The following is a 13,949-nucleotide window of genomic DNA, read 5'->3' as shown; positions in this document are numbered from 1 at the left end:
GCAGTCCGGCGATCTACGTGAGCCCCGAACGGTGGCAGCGCTGGAACGACAACTCTGTAAAGAGCCTAGAGATTTTAAAGTATCCAAATTGGTCTTCATGTGCTGTAGGGCCTCTTCCAAATGCCTTCTAAACTAAGTGAGACTGTTGAAAGGCATGTAGAGGACTTTTGATTAGACCTCCGAATGGAAAGCCGTAGATCTCAGCCATCTGCATCTTAACATGGCTACTTCTGACAGAAGACTGAATTGGAAACTTCCATTGCAGCATCAATGATTGCTGTGGAGGTGACCACCCCTTCCTTGGTTATCACTCCAAAAGCTTCCTTTTTGGCTTCTGGAATGAGGTCCAATAGTGGCTCAAAGTCATGCCACAGCTGGCGATCATAATGGGCCAATATTGCTAATGCATGGGCAGCTTTGATTGATGTGGCCACCATTGTACTAATTCTCCAGATCAAATTATCAATTTGGTGGGCATCTCGGTCTCGAAGGCTGATGATGGCATGATCTGGTATTTTGATTTGCGTTGGTCACTGACATAATAACAGAGTCTGGCTTCCAGTGACCTATAAGTAAGGCAAGAACCAAATCCTGTACTTTTCCACCAAACGTGGAACCACAGTTTGAAGGCCTAAAACTGATGAAGACACCTGCTACAGTTCAGACGAGACATGGACCAGGATGTGGATCTGTGTGGATGATCTATAAAATTATAAAGAAAGCATTCCTCCTCTGCTGAAGTCATTGGGACATTGAACTTTTTAGCTGCTCTCTCCGTTAGAGGGCTATGTTGTCAGAAAAAGAAAGTGGTTGGGTGTGTGATCTATTGCCTTCTTACGGTAAGAGGTTGTCACCCTATTCCAGCTCACCTCCGTCATCTCTCTGTGGGAGTTCTTCTTCCTCCAAATCTGAGCAGACTGCTGAGTTTTAATCCCACATGCCTTCAGAAATTGGTAGGACCAGTGGTTGTTTGAAATCTCTAGGAGGTGTCTCTATTGGAGGCAGGGCAGCAGAAGAGGCATAGGTGGTCAAGGTAGGGAAAGTAGGGTAGGTAGAATAGGCGCAGTAGGTAGCAAGGGTGGGGCAGGAGTTGATTGCCCTGTAGGTTGCAGTAGAAGTAACCTTTGAAAAGTGTTTAACATTTGTTGCAAAGTTGACAAAAATGCAACAGGCACCTGCATACCCTTTAGCTGTTTACTATAACAAGGAGGTCCATAAGAGAGAGGAGGGATGTCAACTACGAAGGTCTGGGTCGCCCTAAACCTTTGGTCTGCAACGCACATCCAGTTGAGTAGGACCATAGGAAGTTTCCGAGATGCCTTGGTTGCGACCGTCTTCCCCCAATTCAGAGTCTAAAATTCTGGGTAGGTAGCCTGCGGTCAACTTTATGGCTGAAAAGGTAGCCTTCGTAGGAAAACCCAACTTAGACTGTGTTGTTGGGCATTAATCCTCGATTTGTCGTCAGCATCCTCAATGGCGGAACATCCTTGGAGTGGCAGTCAACAGTGTTAGCAATGGTTTTGCAGTCGATGGAGCAGTCGTCATCGACAACTATCTTCTCATGATGCTTGATGAGTCATGTCCCATGGATGTCAAAGGGAATGCCTTTGACAACTGTTTTTTCCTTCAAAACCTGAGGATGGCAGCTGATGCAGGTCATTATACAAACTGGATTTCCGTGCTTTTTTTTTTAGCAGGTTGGAGTTTTTCCTTTCTGGAGCGTTGTGCAGAGAAAACATTCTTTTGAGAGGAGATGGCTGCGGGTGCTTTAGTTAGAAACTTGAATGTTTGTTCTCTGCAGTATTATTTCAACTGCCCAGTGAAAAGGCATATGTAAGTGTGCAAAATAGAATCTGGTTTATCAAAAAAAATAAAAAAATAATCTTTGGGGCTTTTGAGGTCTATGAATGCAAATACATCTATAATAATTACTCCCAATATATCATATACTATTAGGGTTCGGAGGGCAATGATGGTAATTACATGATGGAAAGTTTTATATTTGTAGTCAGTTACTTTACAGCTGTTTTGCAGAGTCTTATGCAGATAGCATTCAACTTAATTGTGCAGATCGAAGAACAGAGTGCCCACATCATCCACTAACTTTACAGATTTCCTGGGCGTTGTTTAATCTTGGATGGCTCTAGATTTCCTCAAATTGACTATTAAAAAAACAGATCCCTGTAAAAGAGAAGGACACAAAACACTGCCAAAATCTCACCAGGCCTTCCCAATTTGGTGATGGCTATCCACCACCACCTAATGTAAAATCGCTCAGGGTTATCCTTAACAGGAAGCTGGACTTCAAAGTACAACAAATGTAGTTTCTGATTTATAGCCTAAAGCTCATAGGAAAGATCCTGCCGCTTCTAATGAGAAAATGAGAAAATATCAGGTCTTAAAATTCTAGGATTTGGTCATCTTCAGAATTGACCATTGCAACATCATATACCCTACATTACATGAAGCAACAATCAACAATACATTATTTTGTAGTTAGACAATCATGTCTTTATCTCAAGCAAGAACCACTTTCCATTGATTGCCTGTGAGTCACAGGACTGACTTCAAAACACTCTGTCTGATACATAGCGGATACTATGGAACAAAAGTCTTGCATTTATGAATGCTTCAGTCAATATAGAGAACTACACCAGAGGTTCTTAGCCTGTGGTCCAGGGACCCTTGGAGTCCGTAATGCTTACTCAGTGGATTCACAACTGCTTAGATGAACAAGCTACCTAGCTTTGGTAGCGCTTTCTCTGGTAGAGAGTCTATCCAATTCAGATTCCTTACTTTAGAATATTCCCAGGCGTCAGACTGAATCTGGAAATTTTGCAGCAAACGCCCCCCCTGCATGCTGGTCGGTGGCATTGTCGTCATTATCGTTCGCGCTGGAAGTGACATGCGTGGTGCATTTATAGGTGCCTCCTCAGCACATGGACCTCAGTTCTGGGCTATTTTTTCTGCACCAGAAGCACAAAGTCAAGCTGAGGAGAAATGACTTCTGTGCCTATGAGGTCCAAAAGGATCTCTGAATGTGAGAAGACAGTTCGCAGAATGGGGTGGATGGAATGGTCAGCAAGGAATCTGCGGCTACAGAGTCTCTGCCAGCTAAAGTGTTTCACTGAAGGTAAGTAACTTGTTCAACTAATAGACTTCTAGCCACAGATTCTTTACCTTAGAATAGACACCAAAGCAATCTCTCCCCGTAGGTGGGTCTATCGACTGTTTTAAACTAAGACGTTTGGAGAACCGGACAGGCTAAATGCCCTTCTCACCGGACTATCAAAGTAGCAGTATTTGGTAAACATGTGCAGTGATGCGAACATAGGTGCCTGACAAATGTCCAGGACTGGGACCTTTCTAGCAAACGCAGTGGTTACAGCTGTAGCTCTTATTGGTAGGCATAGATAAATTCAGAAGAAGAATGCCTGGCTGCCAGACTGACATCACATAATGCGGGAGGGAGATCAAATACCTTCAACTGTCTCCACTCAAATTTCCAAACATGAAGGTGTACATTATACAGGTTCGGGTTTAGTACCCTGTACTGTTGCTGCAACATCTGATCCTTCTGAATGAGCAAACCGACTGGAGGACAGAGATTATGATCAGGATTTCGGGATAACATACCCTCCCAGCGCAGTTAGGAGCTGCTAAGATTACTTGGGCCCTGTCGTTCTTGATCTTCTTGAGAACTCTGGACATGTGTGGTATCGGCATTAAGGTGTATTGGAGCCCTGAACTCCACTTCACAGACCAAGAGCCTTCTTGGAAACTCCAGCGCGTAAAAGTGCTGGCATTGGCCGTTCTTGGTGGTGGGGAATAGATCTAACCAGGGCTCTCCTCAATCTCGGAAGAGACCTTGCACCACCTCCAAATGAAGACACCATGCGTGACCCACTAGGCATGGTTTACCCGCTCTGGCGTTTAGAGAGCCTGCCAGATGTTGAACCACCATGGAAATGTCCAGACATTCTAGCCATGTCCAGAGACGCAGGGCCTTTTGACAAAGGATTCACAACCCCGTCTTGTTTGTTGCAATACCACATGGTGGTGATGTTGTCCACTTTGGCGTGGAGCGTTATTAAGAGAGGCCAACCACATTCGGGCGTCCTGTCCAGAGTAGAACGAGAAAAACAGAGCGTTACACGCGTCTGAACTTTGGATTGACATAAGGTTTCTGAATATCACGGCAGTTGGTGTATCGATAGAGCACCATTACTAGCACCACAGAGCAGAATTCGGCACAATCCCGGCGTGTTAGACGCCCGCAATCTGAGGAAGCCCTTAAGAAAAGAAGCGTCGACAACCGTGGCGAGTACGAAAACAAAGACTCACGGAATTAAGAGAATTGAAGATTCTTAAATATTCAATAGAAGATAGGTTGGTTACACAAAAGGACATTAGTGAGTTGCAGAGGCTGAGTCCCCTATGAAATTGAAGCAAATATTGTGGAGCCAACCACGTGGGATACAGCAGAATAGAAGTCTCCTTGTGTTTGTATGAAGATACCAGAGATGAAATAAGAAGTAAGATTGTTACACGCTCCTATATCCTGTCTTCAGACATAAAAAGGCCAAAGTCAGCACTAGTTAATAAAACTCCAGGTTGTAGAGAACACTTATTGATTTATCTGGCGGGTCCTTATGAAGGTGGTCTCCACTGCTGTTATTTTCCACCGAAACGAGTTGGCCAAATCCTTGTAAAATCCCACCCATTGTGGTTCACGCTGAACAACAGATAAAAAGATAATAGACTGCATTATGACCATAAGTAAATGAAGTTGTGTAAGGGGTTGAGTGTGAGTGAATGTTTGGGATTAGGTTGTTCTCTACCTGGTATTCAAGTTATAAATATACTGTTATTGATGTGTTGTATTTTGTATTATGAATTTAGATGAAAACAATTGTATTTGAAATGCAAAAATGATTTTTTAAACTGTGTAATATGATGAAAGGAAAAAAAGAAATCAAATGAAGAAAAATATAATTCAAACAAACAATGAAAAAGTAAAAATATTGTGATGTGTTGATGCCCTGTTAATCAGAGGTTGTACCCTGAAATAATAATTTGAAGGTCACAAGGGAGTTTTCTTATTATTGTATTTGGTGGTGTTGTCCATGAACACTTGTACTAGCCATCCCTTGATTGAAGGAAGAAAGGCTTTCAATGCCAACCGAATCCGCAAGAGCTCCAGCAGGCTTTAGATGAAACACAGACTTCGCTGGACACAAGATTCCTCTGATCTCCATGTCTCCTAGATTGCTGACCCTCTTCACGAGTGATGCATCCGTCACCTCTTGAGCTCTGGGTGGGGAAGAGAGAGAGAGTGGTCTGCTGCTGGCCCAATTGTGGTCCATGAGCCACCACTGCAGATCTTTTGCAGTCCCTCTGACATCTGGACTAGGCAAAGACGTTTCCCTGATGCTTTGCCAACTGGGTCTTCGAGACCCACTGCAGAGCCCACGTATGCCAAAACCCATGTTTTATCAACAAGATGCAAGAGGTGATGAGACCCAGCAGCCAACCAGTCAGTCTCACCAAAATCCAGGATTGAGGCTGAAACATCAGAATCATAGCCCGAATATCCTGGACTTGCTGTTCCGGAGGTTGAGCCCAAATCTGCACTGTATCCAGGACAGCTCTGATGATGGGGAACATCTCAGAGGGAGTCAGGTGGGGTCATTGGCCCATTGATAGTGAACCCCAGCGAGTGCAGTTGGAAGAAGACTGCTTGTGGTGAGTCGGCCTTTAAAAGCCAATTGTCGAGATAGAGTAAGACTGGAACCCCCGTGCTCTACAGATGTGCTGCAACCACGCCAACACCTTTGGGAACACCTAGGGGGCACTTGTAAGACCAGGGGGTAGTACAGCAAAGTGATAATGCTCTTAGGAGATATGGCTGATAACCCCTACTTTATTGTCCTTGAACGGGCAAATCCACCTCATCTCCAAACAGACAGGTTTCATCAAAGACCAGGTCTATGAGCAAGGTTTGGACATCCCCTGAAAAGTTAGTTTTCCTCAACCAAGCATGATGTCGAAGCACCACCGTAAAAAAAAATGGCTCTGCCCAGTGAGTCAGTCGCATTAAACCGAATATGAACTTTACTGTGTCCTGGATGTCAGCATTAGCTTGGGGAACTATGGCCAGAGCCTCATCTGGGATCATAGGCAGCACTTGCGAAACCGTATTCCTCACAATATGAGAATAATATCCTAATAAGCCTACATTGTTCATAGACCTCAGTGCCAGGCTAGCAGTAAAAAAAGAAAAGAGGGGGGCAATGGTGTGAGACTTATCTCTGGTGTTCTTTATCTCCCTGGGGCTTACTGCACGGGAATTTCAGCACTCCGGAGCAGCAGAGGGGACCTGGACACCTGACCCTGCGCCTGGAGCCCGGGGGGGCTCTCCTGCTCACCATTCATGCACTGGGGGGCTGGCTGAGGACAGCGAGGAGCTGTGACGGTGGCTGGCGGACACCATTTTGTGACGCTGCCTGGGACCCGCGGCTGCGATCTGAGGAGTGCTGCCTGCCTCAGACACCCTCAGGATTATACCAGGGGCCCCTTGGACTGTTGCCTGCCTCCACGCCAGAGATGACACCATCTTGGGCTTCCAGTTCGAGAGGAGCTGACGACAAGGGCGACGGCCGCAATCTTGCTCAGGTAGCTGCAGCAGTTGCCTGGCATCCCCGGTCTGATGCTGCATCCGTCCCTTTGGGGGAAACCGTCCATGGACTGTGGGGGCGGGCCAGACCACTGCCTGCGCTTCATGCTGAAGATATATTGACTTTCATTGAGGCGCCCCACCGCCGGCATCAACACCATTGCAACTTGCCGCATCTTACCTGGGCGCAGACCAGACCTTCGCGTCGGAACTGACAGCAGCTGTGTGGGGGGCAGTCATCTACATCTGGTAAGCAACTGCAAGCCCACCCCCTCTCCTTTCTGGGGCGCAGTGGATAGCTCGGCTGATGTGCTGGGGCTAAGTCTGTGCTCGGTCCTCTCGGGGGCCCCCCTGGCGGCTTTGAGAGCTACAAAGACTGTAGGGAGCGGAACTGCTTGGCGGCTATCTGGGTGAGTATGGATTGTGCCCTGGGACCCCAGATGATGTCAAGCCCCGCTGACATCGCACCTCACTGCCGCATGAGCTCCTGTGTTTTCGTTTTCCTAGGCGCGGACCAGATGGGTGAGGAACCCTCGTCGCTAGTCACTCAAGGATACATGGACCAGTTTCTGCAGGAGACACATACCGATATTTCTTCCCTCAAAGAGGAATTCAAGTCAGGGCTCCGTGATATCCGGAGAGAAGTAACTGAGGTGGGCGACCCGGTTGACGACCTGGAGTGGACTGTGGATGCGTGGTCAGAGGATCACGAGATGCTAGTGTGGCTCATTGATGCCTTGGAGGATCAACACATTGAGCTTCAGACCAAGCAGGAGGATCTTGAAAATAGGAGCCGCCACAACAACATTCGCATACAGGGGGGTGGGGGGTCCCGATTGGCACCGAAGGCATAGACATAATGGCGTTCACGGCCGAGCTCCTGCAGGCAGTACGAGGAGATGAGGATGCTTCCCGGCCCATCCTTGATCGGGCCCACATAGTTTTTGGAGGAGCGGCTCGCAAGAACATTGAACCGGATATCCTCACTGGGTGCACTTTCTCACGGTAAAGGAAGTAATCATGCAGGCGACCCGAAATAAGACAGATCAAATTTCAGGCTCATGCAATCCAACTCTACCAGGACCTCTCTGCTGTCACCCTCCGTACACGGAAAGTCTTTATAGCCTGTTACTGATAAGCTATGCGCACAGCGCATCCGATATCAGTGAGGCCACCCTTTCGTGCTCTTGTTTCAGTGGGAGGGCAAGCGCCGCTCACTGCACTCGCTGACGGAGGCCAGGGCCTTGCTGGGCCTGCCCGAGGAATGCCCGGCAGATGAAAGTTCCTCCTCCTTGGGTACCTCGGGCCCCGATCTTCAGCCCGGATGGGACACAATTCTCCCGCAAGGTTCACATAAGAGCATGCAGGTCTGTCGTCCCAGGAGGCAAGAAAAGAGGTCATCAATCACTTATGCAGCCTCAGCGGGGGGGCATTCACCCACGCGACTACTGGCTCTATATAAAGACATTAAGGAAGTGGTTGCTTGTAACATACCCAGAGTCTGCTGTGGCTGATTGGAGGATTCAGATGTGGATAGCGGCGATCATGGAGCCTCATCCTGGAAACTTTGACTATGCTTGGTGGGCACCGGTGGGCATTCGGGGCTCTTGTACAAACGGAAACAAATATGGCGTTACATTCTCTACCATGACCCAGACGTCATAATGCTCCAGGAGACCCACCTAATGAGGGCGGCCATGCACTGTATGTCCCACCCGAAATATCCTCATCAGCACTGGGCTTATACCCCCGCTAAAACTCTGGGGGTAGGGGGTGCTATGTAAGGCGAACTTTTACACCTCTGTCACTCGGGAGACTCCGGTGGGGAGGGGCGATACTTACGTCTGCAACTGTTACAAGGGAAGCGCCAGCTTAATTTTTACGCCCCTAACACAGCGCAGGATGCATATATCAGACGTTTTTTGCACGAGCAGCTCACCGGAGTGGAGGGTGATATCATAGTATGCATCCACTTTAACTCAGTTTGGGACTCTTCCCTTGACCGAACCAGCGCGATATTCCGTAGTACTGGGGCCATGTTGGCACATCTTAAGCAAGACATTGAAGACCTGGGCTTAGTAGATGCATGGCGATATAAGCACCCTGGTGTTAGAGATTACTCATACTACTCACACGTACACACCTATTCGTGCATTGATTATACCCTGGTTACTCCCTCTCTTCTTAAATGCCTTCGCACAGTAGAACTCTCAGATATATCCATTTCCGACATGCCCATCTCAAGCTTATATGGGAAGATCGGGCCACTTGCCCGCCCAGTGCCACCCGATGGCACATGCCCTTACACCTCCTGCGTGACCCGGTAGATGTAGAGGAGATTCTGAAGGGGATTACTGAATACGTCCAGCTCAATGCCTCCCCTGACGCATCCCCTGACACCTCCCTACACACATTGTGGGATGGCTTTAAGGCCACGATACGGGGGCAAGATAACAGCTATTGCTATTGCCAGGGGCAGGGAGGCGAAACTAGTGGAATCAAAACTCACAGCCAAGATTAAGCAACTCGAGTGGGAGGACAAAGAGGCCTCAACTCAGCGGAGAAAAAGATAGTTAGCTATCCTGCGTAGTCAGTTACGCGTGCACCGCGTGGGTAAGGCAGAGCGTGCCCTTCTGTCCCTACAGCAGAAGTATTATGAGAGCGGGAACAAAGTGGGCAGGTTATTGGCTCGACCATTGCGCCTGCGTCAGGCTAAGGCGTATATCGCTAAGATACAGACAAATACTGATACATGGGTAACCACGGAACAGGATAAGTTTGAGCCTTTACGCGATGACTACCAACGCCTATACCCTCGGGAAAATCCTTCTCCCATGAGACTTTACGCCTACCTTCCTGATTGTGAATGGGAACCCCTGCCCAAACATCATGCAACTCTTAGACAATCCCATTACACTGGAGGAATTGAGGGTAGCTACACAAAGTCTTCCTCTAGGTAAAGCACCTGGTCCAGGTTCTTCCTTCCTCAGTTACAAGAACACCTTTTGCGCTTGTTCAACTCCTTCTCAGATGATGTGGGGCTTATACCCACCATAGCAATGGCCGAGAGCTCCCTCATCCCCAAAGCTGGCAAGGACCCAGCACAATGCTCTTCCTACCACCCTATAGCACTGCTTAATACTGATGCTAAGCTGTTTACTAAAATATTAGCTAGGCGGCTCGACCCCTACCTCCCTGGACTTATTGATCCAGACCAGGTAGGGTTTATTCACCACAGGCAGGGTGCGGATAACTTTCGTCGTATTGCCCACCTAGTCACGAAGGCCCGACGTATGAATATTCCCACCTGCCTTCTCTCGCTCGACGCGGAGAAGGCATTTGATAGGGTGGACTGGTCCTACCCCAGCGCCGTCCTGGATAGAATAGGCCTCTGACTGGAGTTCATCTCGAAGATCATGGCGTGGTACGTGGCCCCATCAGCCTGCATCAGGGTGAATGGGCGGACTACGAGGCCGATCGGGGTACGCAACAGGGGTAGCCTCTTTCACCCCTGCTTTTCCCGTTAGCAGTAGAACCTCTGGCCTTACGGGTGAGGACTCTGGAAGGGATAAAGAGCCTATTGCTTGGCGGTCAGACATACAAAATTAACTAGTTTGTGAATGAACTTCTCCTCACTCTGACCCAGCCAGAACATTCACTAAACTGTGTAGCCGAAAGCTTACAGGCCTTTGAAGCGGTCTCTGGCTTCAAGATTAATCTTACTAAGTCTTCCGTCCTCAACATTAACATCCCGGCAGTAGAGGCGGAAGTACTACAGGGGCTGACCCCTTTCCGCTGGATCTCGTACCCTATCAAGTAACTGGGGCTGCATATCACCCCCTCACTTACCTCCTGGTCTAATGTTAACTGGGCCTCTCTTCACCGCTCAGTGCTGGCAGACCTCCAGAGATGGAGACTTCTGCATATCTCCTGGCTGGGGTGCATTAATGTTATTTAAATGAACATCTTACCACGGGTCTTATACCGGTTTCAGACATTGCTGATGCCTGTTCCACAGGTGGACTTTCAGCACCTCCAGGGAGACCCGTGTACCTATTTGTAGAATGGGAAGAGACCTTGGATAGCACACTCACTACTGATGCGTCTGCAGGATACAGGGGGGCAGTTGTGTAGCTTGCCCTAATTTGCTAGAATACTATTGGGCGCCCCACCCAAGGTATATCTCTGAATGGGTGGTGCGCGAAAGTGAAAAGCATTGGTTCCACACGGACCGTGCGATGGCCTGCCGGTTATTGTTGGTCCTTGCGTGGCTACCTAAACATGCTCGCCTCGAAGTGCATATGTCATGACTCCTAAAACAACAGTACTTAACAACTGCAATAGAACAGCGGTAAAAAAGGGCTAAACTATGTTCCCGTCCCCAAATACCCCTATCGCGCTTAAACCAGAGTTCCGGCCGGGCTTACTGATTCGCGTGCTTAGTAAGTGGGAGAGGATATGAAGATGTTTGAGGCCTGCAGGGGGGACTTTACACCCCCCCCCCTCCACCACGGCGAGGTTTAATACATGCAGCTACAGCACTGGCTGTCCACCCCGGGATGCATGCGGCTTCGGCGCGCCCCTTCACACCATTTGAGAAGCTTGTGCGATCCTTTACAGGTAACTAGGGGATTGATCTCCAAAACCTACCAGGTGATACAGAACTCAACCCCGATCCGCACCCACAAATATCAGACTGCCTGGTAACAAGTAACCCCGGAGGGTATCTTCCACAAGCAATGGGACACACTATGGCAAGACATCCTAAGTCCTATCGCTGCCTTGCCTCCCGTGAAATCGCATTCTAATTAATGCTCCTATGGTACTATACACGCTCCAGTCTGGCGGCTATATACCGCACGGTCCCCAGCTCCTGTTATCCCTGTGGAAAGGGTGATGCCAGGTGATAACCACCTTCTGGAAGGAAGTCTTGGGACACATCAGGGGCATTGTGGGATAGCAGATTCCACACTTGCAGCACGTGACTATCATCGGCATACGCCCCCCTACCCTTAAGGCAATGACCGGGGCTGACTGGGCTATGGTCAGCCACTTGCTCCTAGCAGCACGCCAACTTATAGCATGCACATGGAAGATCACCTCTCCTCCCTCTGTGGCCATTTGGTTTGCCAGAGTACGGCATATTCTGGCAATTGAACAACTCTCCAACAGCCTGGCGAACACCGAAACGAAATTTCAGCGCGAATGGCAGCCCTTAATATCCTTCCTAATGTGCATTTAGTTCACATGCTTTAATCCTCCAAAACTTAAAGCTCTCCAGTTTTTCCCAAGCTACTAAATTCTGGGCGTGCCCACCCTGCAAGGCACACTCCGACTACTGCTTGAGCTGAATGCCCTCTGTTACACACCCATCTCTGATATATGCCAGATGACCTACACCATGTGTGACGCCGTAACCGGTTTAGTTGATTTGTAGAAGTTGACATGTTTGGGGTTTTCATTCCCCCCTTTTCTTGGAGCCACCCTGGCCATCTGACTTAACACACGTTCACCTGAGTGTTGTCCTTGACATTGCATCTTCGCGTGCATGGTGGGGGATATATAGGAGCAGGCACCTCATCATGGTCACAGCAGGGGCTCACGATAGCATGCACCCGGATAAGGCTAGCATGGAGGCATGCGTAAATCACGTTTACTGCTGATGATGATGGCTCAGGTCCCCCCTGCTTCATATGGGTTGATATCCCCCAGGTCCCCTTACTTTGTGAGCAATGTCATTGTTTACGCGGCCGTCCCAAAGTGGTTGTAGGCGACTTGCTGTGTATCTCCTGGCTTCCTGGTTGGGTGTCATCCTCAGTGTTTTCGCTGCCGGACCAGCCAGGGTTGTAGGCACCAACCATGCTGTGTGCACTGCTCTTTGTTTTTAATAAAGGTTTTATAAAAAAAAAGTCCTCTTTACAAATGTATCCACCCACGTGGATTCCTTATTTGATGGTGTGGTAGAGAATATCCCAGGATTAATTCTGGAAGTTCAGGCCTTGACTACCAGACTCTTAGGGGTAGGGTGATGGAGAAGGAAGGCTGCGTCCCCAGGAGCAGGACAATGGTGGCACCCAATGGTCCTGTGCAAAGAGTGCATGTGCAGGGCTTCTTCCAGGCCCCAAGCAGGACATCAGTGATGGCTTCACTGAAGGTTAGTAAGGGTTCTAATGGAAATACCCCTGGTTGAAGCACCCGTGTCAAAACATTCATTATGAATTGAACCACAACCTCAGCCGCCCTCCGGACCCCCATCACAGAGGAAGCCCCTTCCTTCATATCCACTGTGGAAGGCAAGAGGAGGTCAGTGTCTGGTGAGGTAACCAGACGAGTGGCATCAGCCAGGTCCTCATACTAGTTGTCATCGGCCATGGGCTCTGATTGGGAGTCAGTGTAGGAATAAGGATACTCAGATCCTCTCTATTCATGTTCCACAAGGAGCCCTTCAGGGAAATAGGGCTCTGTCTCAATTCAGCCCGTGTGGGCCAGGTCGGCGCTGGAACAAACATTGTGCAATGCTGGTCAGGGTCCATATCGGAGTCAGGAATGACGTAGGGTTCAGCGCCGCTGATGGGCATAATGGTTCCGGAGACAGTGCCGCTGGAACAGTCTCCAGAGGAGACACATCGTCACAGCCGTGGCCTATCCAGATGCTACTGCGTCATAAAGGGTTGACTGGCATGAAGTGAAAACCTGCCGGTCTAGCTACAGTCAAAGGCCCTTCCTAACACGTGGGACAGGAAGGAGCCCAAAAATTAGGTCCATTGCCTCCTAAAAGTTCCTAAAATTTTGGAAGGTGAGAGGGGTTTTGGGTCGCTCTGGTGCCAGGAAATTCAGTGAAGCAAGGAGCGGATCCAGTTTCTGGCTCTGGCTGCACAGGGACCACTTACAAGCGAATCTGGGATTTGATGGAGTTGTTCCCTCGTGTCCTCCAAAGAATGGAAGTGACTTGCAGAAATCGAAGAGTGCTTGAACTTCTTGTGGGACCTATCAGAAATAGTCTTGGAGTGAAACGAGGACTGACGCGAGCAACTACGGGAGCGGTCTCAAGAACACCCTCATGAATGGGACCTTGGGCAGCGCAGAGCAGCTAAACGTTTGTGGATGGCCTTAAGGTTTATTGTCTTGCACTTCGCACACTACACAGTCTTAGTCCCTCTCCAGTAACCACAGACACATCAGGTAGGGGGTCGATGATACGTGATACAAGGTTTGAACCCTGTAGATTTTTTTCGGGGACTTAAGGAAAAAATACAAAAAGGCATACTAGTTG

General features: G+C 48.7%; 1 protein-coding gene and 1 long non-coding RNA gene across 2 annotated transcripts in view; one reads left to right on the top strand and one right to left on the bottom strand.

Moving 5' to 3' along the window:
* The window catches only part of ABHD2 (abhydrolase domain containing 2, acylglycerol lipase), a 420,974-nt gene that overhangs the window by 114,086 nt on the left and 292,939 nt on the right, over positions 1-13,949 (bottom strand). The gene's annotated exons all lie outside the window — the stretch shown is intronic.
* Positions 1-13,949, top strand: part of LOC144824102 (uncharacterized) — a 367,849-nt gene that overhangs the window by 169,602 nt on the left and 184,298 nt on the right. The window lies entirely within an intron of this gene.

This window comes from Lissotriton helveticus, chromosome 3_1, assembly GCF_964261635.1.
Source record: "Lissotriton helveticus chromosome 3_1, aLisHel1.1, whole genome shotgun sequence".
Taxonomy (NCBI): Eukaryota; Metazoa; Chordata; class Amphibia; order Caudata; family Salamandridae; genus Lissotriton; species Lissotriton helveticus.
This window is presented reverse-complemented; position numbering and strand designations above follow the sequence as displayed.